Source organism: Coregonus clupeaformis, chromosome 16 (assembly GCF_020615455.1).
Source record: "Coregonus clupeaformis isolate EN_2021a chromosome 16, ASM2061545v1, whole genome shotgun sequence".
Classification (NCBI taxonomy): Eukaryota; Metazoa; Chordata; class Actinopteri; order Salmoniformes; family Salmonidae; genus Coregonus; species Coregonus clupeaformis.
In genome coordinates this window covers 4297277-4319803 of record NC_059207.1, presented here as the reverse complement: position 1 = coordinate 4319803, position 22527 = coordinate 4297277, and the positions used below count along the sequence as shown (strand labels likewise).

General features: G+C 44.0%; 1 pseudogene; it reads right to left on the bottom strand.

Moving 5' to 3' along the window:
• Positions 1-3167: 3167 nt before the first annotated feature.
• Positions 3168-20635, bottom strand: LOC121572605 (annotated as a pseudogene).
• Positions 20636-22527: the final 1892 nt, after the last annotated feature.

Sequence of the window (22527 nt, the reverse complement as noted above, 5' to 3'; positions counted from 1 at the left end):
CGGTACTCAACCCTGCACCTTAGAGACTGCTGCCCTATGTACATAGAGTCATTGAACACTGGTCACTTTAATAATGTTTACATACTGTTTTACCCACTTCATATGTTTATACTGTATTTTACTCAAGGCTCATCCTATACTGTATAAATACTGCTGTACACACCTTTTCTATCCACATTGATACGTTACAACCTTATTCTAAAATGGATTTAATACAACAAATATACACACAATACCCCATAATGACAAAGCGAAAACATATTGTAATACATTTTTGCAAATTTATTAAAAATCAAAAACAGAAATACCTTATTTACGTAAGTATTCAGACCCTTTGCTATGAGACTTGAAATTGAGCTCAGGTGCATCCTGTTTCCATTGATCATCCTTGAGATGTTTCTACAACTTGATTGGAGTCCACCTGTGGAAAATTCAATTGATTGGACATGATTTGGAAAGGCACACACCTGTTTATATAAGGTCCACAGTTGACAGTGCATGTCAGAGCAAAACCCAAGACAGGATTGTGTCGAGGCACAGATCTGGGGAAGAGTACCAAAACATTTCTGCAGCTTTGAAGGTCCCCAAGAACACAGTGGCCTCCATCATTCTTAAATGGAAGAAGTTTGGAACCACCAAGACTCTTCCTAGAGCTGACTGCCTGGCCAAACTGAGCAATCGGGGGAGCTGACCAAGAACCCGATGGTCACTCTGACAGAGCTCTAGAGTTCCTCTGTGGAGATGGGAGAACCTTCCAGAAGTACAACCATCTCTGCAGCACTCCACCAATCAGGCCTTTATGGTAGAGTGGCCAGACGGAAGCCACTCCTCAGTAAAAGACACATGACAGCCCGCTTGTAGTTTGCCAAAAGGCACCTAAAGACTCTCAGACCATGAGAAACAAGATTCTCTGGTCTGATGAAACCAAGATTGAACTCTTTGCCCTGAATGCCAACCGTCACATCTGGAGGAAACCTGGCACCATCCCTACGGTGAAGCATGGTGATGGCAGCATCATGCTGTGGGGATGTTTTTCAGCAGCAGGGACTGGGAGACTAGTCAGGATCGAGGGAAAGATGAACGGAGCAAAGTACAGAGAGATCCTTGATGAAAACCTGCTCCAGAGTGCTCAGGACCTCAGACTGGGGCGAAGGTTCACCTTCTAACAGGACAACGACCCTAAGCACACAGCCAAGACAACGCAGGAGTGGCTTCGGGACAAGTCTTTGAATGTCCTTGAGTGGCCCAGCCATAGCCCGGACTTGAACCCGATCTCTGGAGAGACCTCAAAATAGCTGTGCAGCAATGCTCCCCATCCAACCTGACAGAGCTTGAGAGGATCTGCAGAGAAGAATGGGAGAAACTCCCCAGATACAGGTGTGCCAAGCTTGTAGCGTCATTGAATACATTTTAGAATAAGGCAGTAACCTAACAAAATGTGGAAAAAGTCAAGGGGTCTGAATACTTTCCGAAGGCACTACACTTTTTACATTTTTGTCATTTAGCAGACGCTCTTATCCAGAGCGACTTACATTTAGTGAGTGTATACATTTTTCATACTGCCCCCCCCCGTGGGAATCGAACCCACAACCCTGGCGTTGCAAACGCCATGCTCTACCAACTGAGCTACACGGGACTACACTTTATTTATATGAAGATATTTCTTTATTTCTTTATTTTTGGGATTTGTGTGTATTGTTTTGTATTGTTAGGTATAATGCACTATTGGAGCTAGAAACATAAGCATTTCGCTGCACCTGTGATAACATCTGCAAAATATGTGTACAGGACCAATACAATTTCATTTAAAGAGTATTTGGGAGAGAGTAAACTGAGTCTGAGGCCAATTATAGGCCAACGGTATGTGAGTTCTCATAGAAACATCTCTGGACCAAAACAATGGGTCTTGGAATGGTGCATTGATATGTGAATAGCCTGTTTACAACTCTAAGCATTTACCTGCTGCTGCTCCCAGGGTTACAAAGCACATAGTGTAGTCCTGGGGTTACTAGGTAGCAGTGCACTTGAAAGTAATCAAGGGGCGACGTTAGAGATGAGGAGAGGGAGGAAAGAAGGAGGAGGAGCATTCAATGCAAAGACAATGTTATGTAACAGTTTAAGAGTGTTGTTGAGGACAGTTAACCTTCAACATGGACAACTTTTTTGGAATTCTTAACAATAGGTGGAAGATTACATGTAAAAATGAAAACAAAGAAATCCTACATAAATAGTTGAAGTGTGAAACATAGAAGTAGTTCATAAATCATCTATTCATTTATATTTCACCATTATCATTATGAAAAGAAAACATACAAATTGTTTATTCAATTTATCTACAGGATGTAAGTAATAAAGAAAAGTGTTCTACAAAAACTCATTTTGTGAGGTGTTGTGTATCTACTCAAGACTTTTGAAATAGCTCAAACTCAAAGTGAAAGCAACGGTAATGCAGTCACATGCTCACAAACTCAGTGGAGTGGAGCTAATAACAGTAGAAGGTGAATATACATTGCAGTCTGCTGCCCCCCTCTGTCTAAATGACTAACTGCAGGTGGTGAGAGGTTAATCACCATTATTTCGCTCTCCCAAAACATCAGTTTCTTTCGAATTTCAACCTCTATAAATCACTCTAGGGTTGCAGCCTAAACAGAACCCTATTCCCTATATAGTGCACTACTTTTGACCACAGTCTATCACTATATACTGAATAAGGTGCTTTTTCAGATGCAGACTGTATTTGAATGGGTCATTAGTATAGCTTGGTATAAGAGGATGCTGAGTTTAATCATGGGAGAATAAGGAAAGTAATGAGGCCAACAATGGAGTCAATCTGCCAATACAAGCATGGGACTTTACACTCAGACTAGAGAAACTACAATAGCCTTTTACTATAGCCTGGTTCCAGATCTGTTTGTGCTCTTGCCAACTCCTTTTCTGTCATTGCCGAGCCAAACATGGCACGACAATTCCATAAGGAGTTAGCAAGAGAGCAGAAACAGACTGGCACCCAGGCTAACCTCTCTACAGAGAATAATTCTACGACAATGGTTGGTACATGGATTCAGTCCTTTAATATCACAAGAGGTCAAACCTTAGAAGATGAAATATATTAAATTCATAACTTATATAAATATTATATTAGTACTATTTGTATAAATAGATGCTAATCTATAAACCGTATATATTAGATTAGAATTGGAGAAGGGGACTATTCATATAAAAGTACATGGTACTGTGTCATCCCAAACAATGCAACAGTGACAATTATACATAGGGCCCTGAGTTTTACCAGGGAATACCTCTGGCCCTATTCATACAAAACAAGTTGGCACTCAGTTATGGAATTATGGGAAGTGTAGTTCTTGTAATCCCTTGTGGGCAACAGAGTAGCTGTACTGGGGTGTGTGAATGGACTACGGCCTCAGGAGGAAGGGATCGTCCCCAGAGTAGAGACGATGACAAACAGCCACAGGAACAGCCTGTCCACCACGATGGCTACGTACTGCCAGTCTCCTGTCTCCTGTAGGGCGAACACACACAGGCACACGCACAAAGAGACATAGAGACATACGTAAGTATGGAAGTATTGAAGAACAGTATGTCTGCAGTAACACATGGACATCACTAGAGCATGCTGGGAACACTGACTGTGCTCTGGGACTAGAGAATGGAGATGAATTTAATGAGAAGCGAGGGGGAGGTTGTGTGTGTGTGTGTGTGTGGTGTGTGTGTGTGTGTGCGGTGCCCACTGAGTCGGTACCGTCCTGCTTCTTCAGGTGCTCAGCCATGTATGTGACGTCAGTTATGGCTGACTTGAGGTCCGGGGGGAGGATCAGACAGTAGTCGTCACTGTCAAAGAACCCCTGGAGCTGCACTGTACTCTCACTCTCACTCCACACCAGAACATCCACCAATTCACATAGAGAACAGACAATGAACATGTGACAATTTTCTTATAGAACATGTGAAACTATTCAGCCTGGTCTCATAAACTAGACATAACATAGTAAATGTAAATCCGGGACACTGAAATTAGTATGATATGTTATGTTTGGTAAGGTTACATAAGACAGATGGTTACTTAAGGTAAAAACGAAAGTAGGGTAGTTGGTCAGGGTGGATGGGTGGGCGTATAATGCAAACATCTAGCAACCCAAAGGTTGCGCGTTCGAATCTCATCACAGACAACTATAGCATTTTAGCTAATTAGTAACTTTGCAACTACTTACTACTTTTGAGCTACTTAACATGTTAGCTAAACCTTCCTCTAACCCTAAAACGTAACCCTTTAACCTAACCCTAACCTTAGCATTTAACCATAACCATAACCTCTAACCCAGCTGACGTTAGCCACCTAGCTAATGCTAATGTTAGTGTTAGCCACCGTTAGCTACCGTAAAACAAATTCGTAACGTTTAGCAAATTCGTAAGATATTGTATGAATTGCAATTCGTAAGATATCGTACAAATTATAAATCGTAACATATCATACGAAATGGATGATCGACATCCACAAATTAATACATACCTTACGAAACGTAACATTTCATACTAATTGGAGTGTCCCGGATTTAAATTTACTATGTTATGTCTACCCCTGAGTCCAGGTTGAACTACTGTATATCCATTGGTTAACAAAGGACTGTTAAACAGTCACCACTAGCCGGCCTCCGCCCAGTACCCTGCCCTTAACCTTAGAGACTGCTTTGAACCCTGGTCACTTTAATGTTTACAAGCTGTTTTGCCCACTTCATATGTATATACAGTATTCTAGTAAAGGCTCATCCTATATAACTACTGCTGTACACACCTTTTCTAGTCATATACTGTCCATAATGTCTATACACCTCATCATATATATTCCGGACTTTGACATTGATCCTTCTGATATTTCAAAATGTCTTTCTTTTTACTTTTTGGATTATGTGCGTATTGTTTTGTATTGCTAGGTATTAGTACTGCACTGTTGGAGATAGAAACACAGCATTCTGCTGCACCTGTGATAACATCTGCAAACCTGTGTATGCAACCAATAAACTTTGATTTGATTTTGATTTGATGTGAGCAATTGTTTGATTGAAATGGAAACACAGACTCTCTGTCAAGGACGTTAGTTTCCTATAAGGATCATCACAGTGACCTGAGGCATCAACACAGCAGAGGTAATATAATATATACCCAATATACTGAATGTCCTTTATATACTGTAGCTTACCTCACGCACAGCCATACATACCACCCCACAGACCCGCCACCCTCGTAGTAACACAACAATGTTGGGTCAACCTGCTCCACAAACATGGTGTTAACGGGTGCCTGCCACGCACCCCTGTCCCCTCAATATGCCTGTAACACCCATGTACAGTAACAGGGTTGTCTATCAATATATCACTATATCAATATCAATCTATCACTATATCAATATCAATCTATCACTATATCAATATCAATCTATCACTATATCAATCTATCACTATATCAATATCAATCTATCACTATATCAATCTATCACTATATCAATATCAATCTATCACTATATCAATCTATCACTATATCAATATCAATCTATCACTATATCAATATCAATCTATCACTATATCAATATCAATATCAATAGCAATATATCCCTATATCAATATATCCCTATAGAAGTATCAATATCAATATATCGTATCAATATATACATATTTTCAGTGATGCTCACCGAATATTTTGAATAATTATTACACCATACATGTACAATTGGTCTTATGGAGATACAATAAAAAATTGAGGGACATCATGTCTATTTTACTATTTCATATGACATTCTTTCTTTGGCACTGTTTTATAGTCACACAGCTGATGAGAGATGTGTGTGTTCATTAGCCAGGCCCAGGGCTATTCAGTATCTATCCGTTATCACCTCTATAGGGAGGCCAGACTGGCACCAGGGCTATTCAGTATCTATCAGTTATCACCTCTATAGGGAGGCCAGACTGGCACCAGGGCCATTCAGTATCTATCAATTATCACCTCTATAGGGAGGCCAGACTGGCACCAGGGCCATTCAGTATCTATCAGTTATCACCTCTATAGGGAGGCCAGACAGGTACCAGGGCTATTCAGTATCTATCAGTTATCACCTCTATAGGGAGGCCAGACAGGTACCAGGGCTATTCAGTATCTATCAGTTATCACCTCTATAGGGAGGCCAGACAGGTACCAGGGCTATTCAGTATCTATCAGTTATCACCTCTTTAGGGAGGCCAGACAGGTACCAGGGCTATTCAGAATGTATCAGTTATCACCTCTTTAGGGAGGCCAGACTGGCACCAGGGCCATTCAGAATGTATCAGTTATCACCTCTATAGGGAGGCCAGACAGGTACCAGGGCTATTCAGTATCTATCAGTTATCACCTCTTTAGGGAGGCCAGACAGGTACCAGGGCTATTCAGAATGTATCAGTTATCACCTCTATAGGGAGGCCAGACTGGCACCAGGGCCATTCAGTATCGATCAGTTATCACCTCTATAGGGAGGCCAGACTGGCACCAGGGCCATTCAGTATCTATCAGTTATCACCTCTTTAGGGAGGCCAGACAGGTACCAGGGCTATTCAGTATATATCAATTATCACCTCTATAGGGAGGCCAGACTGGCACCAGGGCTATTCAGTATCTATCAGTTATCACCTCTATAGGGAGGCCAGACTGGCACCAGGGACATTCAGTATCTATCAGTTATCACCTCTATAGGGAGGCCAGACTGGCACCAGGGCCCACCTGTTAGGCTGGAACCACCACCTCCACCACCATGTGGGCATCATAACCTCCTGGCAACACAAAGGCCAAGGGAGTGAGTGTGTGTGTGTGTGTGTGTGTGTGTGTGTGCTAGGGTGTCACTGAGGGGAGCATGATATGTCACCAGGGACACAGGGCGACACCGGATATCTCCCCTCACACTGGGGAAGTAGGAAACCAGACCAGTTCCGGTAAAGAAAGGGGGATTAAGTGTATGTGTGTGTATCTGTGTGTGTGTGTGTCTGTGTGTGGGATAAAGGCCATAGGGATAGGAGGAATAGAACTACAATGCCAGACTTATACTTTACTGGGGCTGTATATCCCTGAGATGAGACATCTATTGGTCTAGTGAAGATTATACTACTGCCAAGACTGGGCACACAGTGGACCTAATTGTAATAGCAAGGCTGGCACTGGAGAAAAAGGCATTTATACTTTGGATAGTGCTGTAGAGAAGATTCCTGCTTTGGCTTGCTTGTATTCACTCGAATAACAATCTCTTCACCATAAAATATTTTTAGCCAAGACAGACTGTAGTCTCAAACCACAACCCAAAATAAAGTAGTTATATACTGGTGGGTCTCTGTTCTGTCTGTTCGTGTGTGTGTGTGTGTGTGTGTGTGTGTGTAAGAGGATGTGAGTAGGTGCGCTATGTATGTGTTCATGAGTATGTGTGCCTCTATTTGTTTACTCTCTAAGTGTGGGTGTCTGTGTGTGTTTGTAAACTATATCTGTCTGTTTATGTGACTGTGTGTGAGATAGAGAATGAGAGAGAGACAGAGCGAGGCAGGCTCCATCTGTCTGTGGTCATGAATAGAAGCCCTGGACTGCTGCTGTCATGCAGTAGACAGGACGGAGCATAGCTGGGCCCTGAGGGGGAAAGATCTCACTCACACACACACACACACACACACACACACACACACACACACACACACACACACACACACACACACACACACACACACACACACACACACACACGCAGTAGGCAGGACGGAGCATAGCTGGGCCCTGAGGTGGAAAGATCTCACTCACACACACACACACACACACACACAGTACAACGGAGCATAGGGGGAAAGATCTCACTCACACACACACACACACACACACACACACACACACACACACACACACACACACACACGCAGTAGGCAGGACGGAGCATAGCTGGGCCCTTAGGGGGAAAGATCTCACTCACACACACACACACACACACACACACACACACACACACACACACACACACGCAGTAGGCAGGACGGAGCATAGCTGGGCCCTGAGGTGGAAAGATCTCACTCACTACACACACACACACACACACACACACACACACACACACACACACACACACACACACACACACACACGCAGTAGGCAGGACGGAGCATAGCTGGGCCCTGAGGTGGAAAGATCTCACTCACACACACACACACACACACACACACACACACACACACACAGGCGCTCGTTTAATGTGAGAAGTTCACCAGCAATGTTACTCAATTCAAAATGATGGCTAGACATTTCAACTCTGTATGGCAAGTGTGAATTTCTGACTGAAAACGTTTATGAGCCTGCTTTGAGGCACAGCTCATTCTAGCTACGTTAACATTCTAATCACATCAGTGTTTTTGCGAGACAGCGTGGTATCGGGAATCCTCACGACCAAGTGAAGAATCTTGTAGTGTGTGACCACCATCTGTGCCAACTCTTTTATTTGTATTGTTAGGATTTGCGTGTATTGTTTTGTATTGTTATAGGTATTACTGCATTGTTGGAGCTAGGAACATAAGCATTTCGCTACACCCGCGATAACATCTGCAAAATACTATATGTGTACGCAACCAATAAAATTCTATTTGATTTTGACACACACATTTTAAATACTTTATTTGAATCCACCAATCAAATATGACAAAAAAAGGATCCAAACATTTCAAAGGTCCCTGTATGCATGGCACTCAAGGGTACAGAAAGCACATCCTTCTCCAAACAGATAAGCTGACCACGACAGCTACAATGGAGCAGTACCTAGCCAATTGCTTTGCCCAAGTTTTTGTCAGACCCGCAATCTGGAGGCCACGCACTGCAAGCCTGTGTACGTGGCCGAGACTGCCAAATATCAGCGCCACCATCTTGCACCTACACCCGAGGCTGTCCAAGCATGCCACGAGGGGCTGGTATTTAAGCAGCTTCTCGGCAAAGGCCTGCTCCATGTAGCCGTCAAATGAGTGAGTCAACCGATTTAGCTAGCTATCTAGCTAGCAATGACAATCATGTTAGCATATTTCATACTGAGATTACTGTTCTAAAACATGTTCTTGGGTTTAAAATAATCAATATTGAAACTTTCAGATGAAGTGTATGAGTGAATTAAACATGTTCTATTGCTTTCATGAGCTTATTCTCTCACTGCCCTGAGTTTAAGACAAGGGTTTAGGTACCTGGGAATTAAGAACATTGCTTAAGGAGAAACATAAAAAAGAACGCAAGAACATTGTCAATAACCTTTTTGAGGAATAGCAACTTTGCATTAACTTTCTTCTTAAGTCTATAGTTAAGGAAAAAATGGCAGTTATGAACAATTTTCTTCTTTAGAAGGTTTTGTGAATCTGGGCCCTGGTCTCTAATTTGCTCTGTGACCACAGAAAGAGTGAGTTGAATCACTACTCTCTCGCTCAAGGAACAGTTGAGTTGACACTGGCGCCATCGTCCCACTCTGGATGGTGAGACTGGGATGACACTCACAGATTACTGGGGGGCCAACTAAATATCATCACTGAGTGGACTGTGGAGAGTATAGTATAGTAGAGTATTATAGATGCTATGGTGAGTATATTGAAGAGGCTATGGAGAGGAGGCATCTATTGAGGGTTGGAAGAGATGGAGACAGGAAGAATAGGGGCTACAGTGCTAGACTATTGGGATAGTGGAGCGAATATGGAGAGGTCATCTATTGATCGTTTAGTATAGAGCCCTCAACTCAACTCTGGACCTCGAAGCCAGTTCCACTGCGTATTTTCATTGTTCTCCTCTAATCAGGGACTGATTTAGACCTGGGACACCAGGTGGGTGCAATTAATTATCAGGCAGAACAGAAAACCAGCAGGCTCCGGACCTCATTTGGTAAGAGTTGAATACCCCTGGATAAAGGCCATAGGGATAGGAGGAATAGAACTACAATGCCAGACTTATACTTTACTGGGGCTGTATATCCCTGAGATGAGACATCTATTGGTCTAGTGAAGATTATACTACTGCCAAGACTGGGCACACAGTGGACCTAATTGTAATAGCAAGGCTGGCACTGGATAAAAAGGCATTTATACTTTGGATAGTGCTGTAGAGAAGATTCCTGCTTTGGCTAGGTTGTATTCACTCGAATAACAATCTCTTCACCATAAAATCTTTCTAGCCAAGACAGACTGTAGTCTCAAACCACGACCCAAAATAAAGTAGCTGTGATCTACTGGTGGATCCCTGTTCTGTGTGTGTGTGTGTGTGTGTGTGTGTTTGTGTGTGCATGCATGTCTTGGTAGTTGATAACTTACCTGCCTCTCCAGGGTAGGACCAGTTCAGGGTTAATCTTCCTGAAGAAGTACTCTCCCCCCGACCTTCTTCCATCGACGCTCTGGAGGGGCGTGTCATCACTAGGCTCCTCCTCCAGGGGCTCCTCTGCGTGTGGCTTCTGCATGCCCAGGTACTTTGGCAGGAAGTGGATGAACACCTGGATGAGGGGTCAAAGGTCAAGGTTTTAGCAGAAAGTAGCAAACATATGGCCCCTTGGCATAGAAGAAGCAGAAGAAGAAGCAGAAGTAGCAGAAAAAGAAGCAGAAGTAGCTGAAGAAGAAGCAGAAGAAGCAGAAGAAGCAGAAGAAGAAGCAGAAAAAGCAGAAGCAGAATCCTAGAGTCTATATCTCATACAGACTCCATAGCGCTGTCATGTAGGCTACAGCTCACCTTGCGCACCCTGGGGGGCATAATGTGTGTGGAGGGGGTCCGGTGGTGCAGGTTGAGGACCACCACACTGAGGATGACTGAGAAGGTTACCAGGATCATGGTGAACATGACATAGTTAATTATAAGAGGGATAGCCAGGGAGGTCTCAGGGACCTTGTCAGGCAGCAGCAGCATGAACACAGAGATGGACAGGGTCCTCTTCTCACCTAGGAGAGAAAGGGAAACACAGGGTTAAAACATGCCGACTATTGAAGTAATAAAGAATGGGCTTAAACATTATGAACCACCTAAAGACAAATATTGTTTATTTTACAACTGCGGGCCATGTTAAATCGGTTCACGGGCCGCATCTGGCTCGCAGACCGCCAGTTTGAGACCCCTGCTCTAAAAAATAAATAAATAGACTACATAAACATCTTCCCCAGAGCACAACATATATTCTTAATGATACTTCCTTGCTTTGTAATAAACTATGGCAAGTTACCCATCTCAAGTTATCATAGAGATAAGAGGCCACACGTCCTATCTTTGTGCTGCCCATGCTAAAGCATGCTTGGTGGCAAGTGTGCCCTCTTTCCATCTCAATGCAAGTTACACATGCCAATGAGACAATGTGCATGTGTGGCATGTTGTGCCTGCATGCGACTGACATGAGTCAGAAGGCGAAGATGTTAACGACGTAGAAGAGAGGCTTCCTCTGGATGATGAGATAGAAGGTGATGTCTTCATACAGGTCCCCAGGGTTCACGTTCTTCCTGCTGGGCTTATGGCAGATCGCCCACTCCCCGTTCTCTGTGGAGAGGGAGATGAGGGGAGAGTGTGGAGGGAGAGAGGAAGGAGGTGACAGGGAACAGGGGCGTAAAAAAAAAAAAAGGTGCATTGTGGTGCTAGGAGAGCAGAGCAGAGAAGATGACAAAAGTAGGAGACAAAAGAGAGGCCGGGCGAGATGAGAGAAGACACTGACCAGCGAAGGAGTTCTCATCTATGATAATCTCATGTATATCCTCTCCGTTCTCATTCAGGGCATATTGGAGGTCCACCTCTGATGAGTCGTAGGTGTAGGAGCGAAACACTATGATGCAGCTCTGCCAGTCAAACGGGAAGTACGCCACCTATAGGCAAGGAGGAGTTATTACAGCACCCCCCCGCCCATCTGGCACTCCAGGCAGGCTAACGCAAACGCTCAAAGTATTTGAAAGATCTTAAATATTATTTGAACCCAGGTCTGGCTATGCTGTCCTGGTTTATAGGGCAGCTGCTGCGGTAGATAGCAGGAGGCAGCCAGTTGACTGTCCCATCACTGTTGACCAGCACGTTGACATACAGAGCCACATCAAACTGGCCATCATTATTGTGTGGATAAGGAGGTACACATAATGTGATGCACTTTTAATTTTTTACATTTATTTAGGCAGGGGAGTCCCATTGAGACCAAGGTCTCCTCTTCAAGGGAGCCCTGCATGAACTACATACCCAGTATGACTGAATCTACAATGCCCTAGTAAATCAGCCTCTATCAGTCTTTGAACAATACCTAGAGATTATGTTAGGGCCAAACGTTTTTTCCTGACCATTTGGACTTTAAACGGAGTGGCTGCGGATCCGACTTCTCTGAACCCCTCTCCCGACAGCTAAAGGTCCGAAGCTTCTGACCATGTGCAGGATTCTCTACTTTACTCACGGTCTCTGCTCTACTCATTCGGCTGCTCAGAGAACAGGCTACTGAAGAAATTAAGAGAGGGAGGGTGGAGTAAGACCTGCCTGTAATTGATATGGGATGGCCAAAATTGTTTATTTGAATACTGTGAAACTTTTAGTAATCTTAAAATTGAAAATGTATTGAGATAATGATTGGTCATTGGCATGCCACTTTTGATGTGTATGTCGAATGACCAAAACGGGGGACTGTAATGGAAGATGACGATGAATATTCAGTTAAGAGTAATTAACACAATGCTTAGCATATTTATATGTTTTCTCTTTCTATAATGCACATGATTTCCTGTGCTCTATTTGTGTGACTCATGTGTACGGGTTGATGGTCACTATACTTGTTACTGAACGTTATGGATTGTTCTCATATCGATAGTGATGGACACCATAAGCTACTGAAGGTACAAGGACTGAGGACACACTGATTAGCATGGTATTGATAATAATAATAATAATATGCCATTTAGCAGACGCTTTTATCCAAAGCGACTTACAGTCATGCGTGCATACATTTTTGTGTATGGGTGGTCCCGGGGATCGAACCCACTACCTTGGCGTTACAAGCGCCGTGCTCTACCAGTTGAGCTACAGAGGACCACGACATTATGAACACTGTAATTCTGTAGCAGCTGTCAGAAAGGGCCTGTCTCCAAGAGGCCCATTAGACATTTTCTTTGCTTCTGCTCAGGAGGTGTTCTCCCTGAATTCTTGTAATAGACCGGATAGATTTTTAATTGATATCAACAACTGCTCTCCTTTTGGTTCACCTGAAAATTCCCTTTATACCAGGATTACTCACAACAATTGAGAGGTAGAGCCTATGCGAAGTGTTCAAATGATCACAGTATTAAGTGGATTGCTAGATTTTTCGTGTTATTGTAAAACAATTCTTAATTTTGAATTGAATCAAAGGCAGTCCTGTCACTTGGTTTGCAATTAAGCTGAGGGATGGGGCTGAAGGAATTCAATCATTTCTGGAATAGTGGAACAATCGGAGATAAAAATAGATTGCAAATAGAATGATCAGACAATGGAGTGTTAATGAGCTTCTTTAAATGTTACATTTGACAAAAATCTATTTAACCAGCAAACATTTGGTTCCTTGGAAGTTGTGGGAACATACGTTTTTGGTTTCCCATTGGTTCTGGGAACAAAGCCATACGTTTCCTGACAGGTAAAACTGAACATTTGTCTCCCAGCTAGCACATAACATTCTGAGAACCAGATGTTTCTTAGAGCTTGGTGAGTGCGTGGTTGTCCTATGGTTATTTTGCATAAAACCTTCCCACAACTTTCTGGGAATGGTGCAGGATAGTTGCTTGGCTTTTGAACATTCCAAGGAACTTGAAAACAACTATATTTTTCATTACTTTAACAGAACGTTTCCTAAAAGTTCAAACATGGTTACATTTAATAAAAATGTTGGTAATGTTCTAGGAACGTTCTCCAACTGGTTTGATATTGGGAATGTTCTCAAATAGTTCAGAGAACATTAAGAAACAACGTTCTTCTGTTAGAATTTCAGTACTACAGCATAAAGTTTCCTACATGTTTACTCATGGTTCTATTTAAAGTCATGTTCTCAAATTGCTCCAAGAATGTTAAGAAACAACGTTCTTCTGTTGGAATTTCAGTACTTCCACAGAACCTTCCACACAAGTTCCCATGTGATTCTATTTAATTGTCATATTTTTACTACATTTAGGGAACGTAAAAAAAAATGGTATGACTTAAGCGATGTTCTCAGAATGTTCAGAGAACGTATGTTTCTCTTTTATGTCAGTTCTTGGTAATATTCTGGGAATGTTCCAAAAAATATACATTGTACACATTAACACCGATAAACTCTAAATTCCGCTCTCAGTAAAGGAAGAAAACTTTCCATAAAAACCACAAGAAAACGTTAATGATCTTAATGAGTGCTTGTTTCCTTTGAAATGGGGTCTGTTTGAATAGACTAAAATGAACAGCTTTGTATGTATAAAAACATCATGGCATGCTAGCTCCATCCTGGTGGCACAGTGGCCTTTGATTGTTCCTATATCGTTTGATAGTGATTGACGCCAGAGTAACTGAAGGTAAAAGGACACACTGATTAATTATCATTGTATTGATGACATTATGAACACTGTGTGATTCTGTAGCCTTCATACAAGCCTCTAGGGCTGATGTTTAGAAAACATTTGGTACTGTCTGATTAGAATATAAAGGGCCTGTCTCATTTTACATTTACGTCATTTAGCAGACGCTCTTATCCAGAGCCACTTACAGTTAGTGAATACATCTTTTTTTTTTTTTTTTTATACTGGCCCCCCGTGGGAATCGAACCCACAACCCTGGCATTGCAAACGCCATGCTCTATCAACTGAGCTACATCCCTGCCGGCCATTCCCTCCCCTACCCTGGACGACGCTGGGCCAATTGTGCACCGCCCATGAGTCTCCCGGTCACGGCCGGCTGCGACAGAGCCTGGATTCGAACCAGGATCTAGTGGCACAGTTAGCACTGCGATGCAGTGCCTTAGACCACTGCGCCACTCAGGAGACTCCAAGAGGCCCATTAGACATTTTCTTTGCTCTGAAGGTGTTCTCCCTGAATTCTTGTAATAGACCGGATATATTTTTTATTGATATCAACAACTGCTCTTCTTTTGGTTCACCTGAAAATTCAGTTTACACCAGAATTACCCACAACAATTGAGAGGTAGATCCTAAATGTGAAGTGTTCAAATGATCACAGTATTACAGGGATCAATAGCTTTTTCATGTTGTTGTAAAACAATTCTTAATTTCTAATTAAGTCAAAGGCAGCCCTGTCACTTGGTTTGCAATTAAGCTGAGGGATGGGGCTGAAAGATCCAATCAAGCTCATATTCATAGATGGAGCTCTGGATGCAAGGACTAGCAGTCCATGAGATCAGCATGATAGTTTTGAAGCTTTTCATCTTTGAAGATTCCTGTTACTGTATGTGAAAAATATCTGGGTTAGGCAATTGCATTGTCTCAGAAGAAGGCATGCATTTCCTCCTACACTGGGGCAAACTTGTTTTCTATAGCTGAAAATATAGTCAATGGATTGCCATACCTGGTAATGTTAGCCTTTGACTAGCTCCAGCCTGTCACTAGTTAACTGTATGAGGCTACTGTATTTTTTAAACACTTGTGGTTGGTGGAATCCAAACAATAAGGGATGCTACATCCAATGAAAGGGAGAGTTGAAGTTTCTGATTTGCGACTTCCCTAAGGTCTTGTTTCTGTATACGTGTCACAAGAGGCCAGGCAATTGCTTGTTAGAAGCTCTTTGTAGATTACTGCTAACTGTTCCACTCTCTCTTCAACAGATTTTTCTGGTGACATCGATCTGAACGTACAGACCCATTATATGACCTCTGGGGCTGGGCTCAGTCTCAACGGCAAAAGCTTCAGCATGCTGGCCATCATTGAGTCCTGGGAAGAGGACGGGAGCTGCCGCGAGGACAACACCAGCCAGTTTCTGTTAATCTTTCTGTTAAATGTGGTACTGGACTGCCTGGTCCTGTCCATGTGCCTGCGGATGTACAGGACCATGCGGCTGCACACCATCATCGGTGTCTGTGGCCTCTGTCTTCCTGGTCGACGTGGCATTGGCGTGCACCGTGTCGACTGTGTGGTTCCACGGACCCGCTCGCTCCCCAGTGTCCATGTGTGGCCGTGTTCAACACATTGCCTCTGCCCGTGCTAGGCCTGGGGCTGCTGGACTACGCCTCCAAGCCACGCTACGCCGCGTGCCACACCGTCGCCTGCAGGGCCCTGTGGAACTGCACCCTGACGCTGCTGGTGTGGGTGCTGGCCGGCGTGCGCTCCTGCTACTCAGCTGTCACCAATCTCATAGAGGTTGAATACGAGCGAGGGAGGAACGCTTTAGGGTGCGCGGTGCAGGAGTCTGTGTTTGTGGTACATTTCTCAGTGGGGATCTGCGTAGCCATCTCCTGTGTGCTGCTGCCCCACTACAAACAGTTGTACGCGTGGTTGAAGGAGGCCAACCGGCTGTCAGATCAGAGGGACGACGGCAACCCAACAGCGCAGAGCGACTTGAGCTTCAGGTATGCCAAGTTGGGGCAGCCAGGGGCTGACGAGGACGAGGAGAAAGCACTGGCAGTGAAGGCGGACTGGCAGAGGCCCCCCCTTTACCTCAGCCTGACTTTGGGCTTCAGCGATACGTCGGTGTCATACCTGGCCATGTGTATCGCCTGTGAGCTCTTGAACCCTGGGATCCTCTCATACGTCGGCATCAACCTCCTGTGGTTTGAGTGCGCAAACAGCTTATTGGTGGGGCTGGTGTTCTGGCTCAAAAGCGACTGGCTGTGCCTGTACAGCGATCTCCCTGACGACATCTGCCAGTGGCAGGTTTACTGACACTTAAGTAGAGGAGACGTTACAGACTCTGAGAAACATCCCAAGGCGGTGTTCAGCCTGTCAGGCAGGGACAGAAACCAACTCCTGCATGTCTGAATCAAGCCAATCAGGCCAAATGAAAAGCGGACACGATTCCTGGGAGATAAGAAAGCAATTATTCTGTTAGACTTCTACAGATAACCGAGTTAGTAGGCCTAGCCTATGTGATTGCCAATAGTTATTGCCTTTGACATAGCCCTTAGTTTAGACTACTTCATTATTACCACACATGCAAGGACATGGGCATAAAAAGGACATGCAACAGTTTATGTAATCTACTTTTCACGCTTCTTCCATGTTTGATCAATAAACTCGCCGAGTTTCATGTTTCTCTGGAACAGTAGGTAGGTACAGGGTTAGGTTTCTCTGTAACAGTAGGTTGGTACAGGGTTAGGTTTCTCTGTAACAGTAGGTTGGTACAGGGTTAGGTTTCTCTGTAACAGTAGGTTGGTACAGGGTTAGGTTTCTCTGTAACAGTAGGTTGGTACAGGGTTAGGTTTCTCTGTAACAGTAGGTTGGTACAGGGTTAGGTTTCTCTGTAACAGTAGGTAGGTACAGGGTTAGGTTTCTCTGTAACAGTAGGTAGGTACAGGGTTAGGTTTCTCTGTAACAGTAGGTAGGTACACACAACACATGGTTTTTCAATATGCTTTAGAAAAACTAGAGTATTGATGCCTTTCTTTTTAGAACAATGGTACAGACTTTATTTTAGGTCTGTTTTTTCTTGTTTTACCTTTTTGCGATGTACACTAACTGACTCATACTGACTTCACCCAAAATGTTATGCAAATTCAATGGTACATGACTGCTAAGGCTAGGCTACATCAACTTGAATCTTTCAGTAGAGATTAAGCCTATTGTGTGGGAATAAGATGGAATATCCTATAGCCACAATCATGGCCGCGGGAAGATGATTTGTGGAGGTGTGCTGTCGACGGGAGTATTTTTCTCAGCTCATACAGGAGTAATAAAGGCCTAGTGCACTAATTTGGTGGAATTGTTTTTATTTTGTATGTCAAATTACTCAAGCTGACTTTGTTCACAAATACAGCTTTATCTGTTTTATTGAATCATAATGTATGTGGAATATATTTTTATGACCTTGTCATCTAGACTGTGCCTGTTGCCAAGTGTCTACCCGTCACCTGAACTGGCTAATCCTGTTGGTGTAGGCTACATTCTAAATCAACCGATGAGGGGAGACTACACTGGTACATTATTCTGGCTTGTAAAATCATTCTGTGATTATAACTGACCATGAGAAAAGACAGCTACTGTATGACAATGAGTGAATTGAGCCCCTAGTGTAGGCATACACCGCCCTACACACAATTATAAAATCGACTTAATGTCATCAAAATGTGATGACAGAGTCCAGCCCTTTCACTGCCAAGTATGCTGTGTGTGTTTCATATAGTGACAAATGTCACAATGCCCAAACCAAATTCACAATTAAAGGTTACAGACTCCACCTGCTAGTAATGTCAAACAGGCAATATCCTAATGAGTCATAGACAGGTTAGCTGAGAACGTCACGAAAACGATGGGGCAGAAGTTTGTGTGTTGTTGTGATTCTGGATGTTCAGATAGCTAGCAACAATGACAAGAAACTGCCATGTCGGAATCATAAGTGGCTCGTTTCAGAAAGTTTTTCTTGTTCTTGATACCATGTCTTGTTTTGAGGTGTTTTGACTGATGTCATGTATATGCTAATATATAATATAAATTAACATCTGGACCTCGAAGCCAGCCCAGTTCCACTGCTGATTTTAATTCTTCCCCCTTTAAACAAGGACTGAGTTAGACCTGGGACACCAGGTGGGTGTAATTATCAGGTATAACAGAAAACCAGGGGTGTATTCATTAGTTGGATTCCATTGCAAAACGTTTTGCCTGTTGTTTTTGAACTGTTTATTCAAAAAGCTCTTCTACTTGTTCAGCTGCTCAGAGAACAGGCTACTCTGGCGAATGGTGCTCGTTGGAGCTAACAGAACCGAATATAATAGCATAGTATAATGTTACTGTAAGACAAAAAAACTATCTAATTTCATGAGATTTTAGGATTATTGAGCGAATGGTCGCATTTTTCTCTCATACGGCCAAAACTCTATGGTGCGCGCCACTAGGCAAAACATGTGCTTTGATTCAAACAAAACACAGGTATGCTACAGTTTGTTAACACCATCTGCTCTAAAATTCGCTCACTAATCAAAATTCGCTAGCTAATCAAAACACTGTAGGCTACTTCGAAACAACACTAGAGCCTACATAACTCAAGAACATCTAAATGCATAACCCCATGAAACTGATTGAGATCAAATGGTTGGCATGCAGATGCTGCATGGATGTTTCACCGGTAAAATTTGAAGAATTATTGTAGATTGACGCTTATTGGAATGAGTCTTGTCCTTGAGGCAGAACTGAGCAATTTCCACTAGATGGGCCAGCTGCAAAGTTAGAATTGGCTATATTGTAAAAATGCATAAAAAAAGAAGCTTTTTGGTCTTAATTTAAGGTTAGTGTTAGGCATTAGGGTTAGCAGTGTGATTGGGGTTAGGTTTAAAATCAGATTTTATGATTTTGTGGCTGTGCCAGCTAGTGACCACTCTGCAGAGTTGCCTCCAAAAACGCTAACCTGCAGAATGATCATTCACGATTGACAGTGAGAAATGTGAAGGGAGGGTGAAGTAGATGTAAAGAAACATGCACAGAACGTGATTTGAATCTTCAGCTCTGGGGAAAAGGGATACAGAGGAACGGGACGGGGCGGTTACCTCCGGTTCCGCAAGGCCCCAGTTTTAGGGACATCTAAGGAGTGCAGAGTTTTTCCTGTTCAGTGTCACATAGTCATGAAAAACTGTTGGTCATGGAACATGGATGGTGTTCTATGCTATTCTAAACTCTTGGTCATGGAACATGGATGGCGTTCTATGCTATTCTAAACACTTGGTCATGGAACATGGATGGCGTTCTATGCTATTCTAAACTATTGGTCATGGAACATGGATGGTGTTCTATGCTATTCTAAACTATTGGTCATGGAACATGGATGGCGTTCTATGCTATTCTATTTCGGAGCAGGACAGGAGTCTGCCACACCTTGTTGGGAGGAATCCTGAGGACTTCTATATTATCCTAATCTTCTGGTTTCCATGATAACTGTAGTCTGTCCACGCAGACAGGCAGACAGACAGAGAGAGAGAGAGAGAGAGAGAGAGAGAGAGAGAGAGAGAGAGAGAGAGAGATGAAGTCACGATACGAGGAGGAGATAAAGAGAAATGATGGAATGGGAACAGACAGATGAAATCATTACTACAGTTCTCTGGTGCTGCTGTAATTTCTAACGTTGCTGTGGCGGTCTCATTTACAAACACACTGCCACACACACTCAGGCCTTCTCCAATACCAATTAACAACGCAGACCAAGGGAGCGAGGGAAGAAAGGCCGGGCGAAAAGTGAGAAGAAAGAAAGAGACAGGCTGCATGCGAGAGAGATACAGAAATTAATATTTTGAAAAGAGATAGGGGGAACGTAGAGATGAGAAGAGAGGGAGGCTTAGATGAGAGGTGATGAAGATAAATGTTTGACGCTCACCATATTCATGAACACGTTGGTTGTCATCTCCTCGTTCTTCTCCTTCTGCCCAGAGACATAGAGACATTAGACTGGGGGTAGTCTCATTCTGCCCAGAGACATAGAGACATTGACTGGGGGTGAGTCTCATTCTGACCAGAGACATAGACATTAGACTGGGTGAGTCTCATTCTGCCCAGAGACATTAGACTGGGGGTAGGTCTCATTCTGCCCAGAGCGATAGACATTAGACTGGGGGTGAGTCTCATTCTGCCCAGAGACATTAGACTGGGGGTAGGTCTCATTCTGCCCAGAGACATAGAGACATTAGACTGGGGGTAGTCTCATTCTGCCCAGAGACATAGAGACATTAGACTGGGGGTGAGTCTCATTCTGCCCAGAGACATAAAGACATTAGACTGGGGGTGAGTCTCATTCTGCCCAGAGACATAGAGACATTAGACTGGGGGTGATTCCAATTCTGCCCAGAGACATAGAGACATTAGATTGGGGGTGATTCTCATTCTACCAAGAGACATAGAGACATTAGACTGGAGGGCTCATTCTGCCCAGAGAAATAGACATTAGACTGGGTGAGTCTCATTCTGCCCAGAGACATTAGACTGGGGGTAGGTCTCATTCTGCCCAGAGCGATAGACATTAGACTGGGGGTGAGTCTCATTCTGCCCAGAGACATAGAGACATTAGACTGGGGATGATATTCATTCTGCTCAGAGACAGAGACATTAGACTGGGGGTGAGTCTCATTCTGCCCAGAGACATAGAGACATTAGACTGGGGGTGAGTCTCATTCTGCCCAGAGACAGAGACATTAGACTGGGGGTGAGTCTCATTCAGCCCAGAGACATAGAGACATTATACTGGGGGTAGTCTCATTCTGCCCAGAGACATAGAGACATTGACTGGGGGTGAGTCTCATTCTGCCCAGAGACATTTACATTTACATTTACGTCATTTAGCAGACGCTCTTATCCAGAGCGACTTACAGTTAGTGCATACATTATTATTTTTAATTTTCATACCCCATGGGAAACAAACCCACAACCCTGGCGTTGCAAACGCCATGCTCTACCAACTGAGCTACCTCCCTGCCGGCCATTCCCTCCCCTACCCTGGACGACGCTGGGCCAATTGTGCGCCGCCCCATTGGTCTCCCGGTTGCGGCCGGCTACAGCAGAGCCTGGATTCGAACCAGGAACTCTAGTGGCACAGCTAGCACTGCGATGCAGTGCCTTAGACCACTGTGCCACTCGGGAGACATTAGACAGAGTGAGTCTCATTCTGCCCAGAGACATAGAGACATTGACTGGGGGTGAGTCTCATTCTGCCCATAGACTGGGGGTGAGTCTCATTCTGCCCAGAGACATTAGACTGGGGGTAGGTCTCATTCTGCCAGAGCGATAGACATTAGACAGGGGGTGAGTCTCATTCTGCCCAGAGACATTAGACTGGGGGTATGTCTCATTCTGCCCAGAGCGATAGACATTAGTCTGGGGGTGAGTCTCATTCTGCCAAGAGAGATGGAGACAGACTGGGGGTGAGTCTCATTCTGCCCAGAGAGATGGACATTCAACTGGGGGTGAGTCTCATTCTGCCCAGAGAGATGGAGACGTTACTCTCTCCTCCTCTCCCCCTTCCTCCAACTCTCTCTCCCTCTCTCCCCCTTCCTCAAAATCTCTCCCCCTTACTCCAACTCTCTCTCTCCCTCTCTCCCTTACTCCAACTCTCCCTCTCTCCTCCTTCCTCCAACTCTCTCCCCCTTCCTCCAACTCTCTCTCCCTCTCCTCCTTCCTCCAACTCTCTCTCTCCCTCTCTCCCTTACTCCAACTCTCCCTCTCTCCTCCAACTCTCCCTCTCTCCTCCTTCCTCCAACTCTCTCCCCCTTCCTCCAACTCTCTCTCCCTCTCTCCTCCTTCCTCCAACTCTCTCTCTCCCTCTCTCCCTTACTCCAACTCTCCCTCTCTCCTCCAACTCTCTCTCTCTCCTCCTTCCTCCAACTCTCTCCTCCTTCCTCCAACTCTCTCTCCCTCTCTCCCC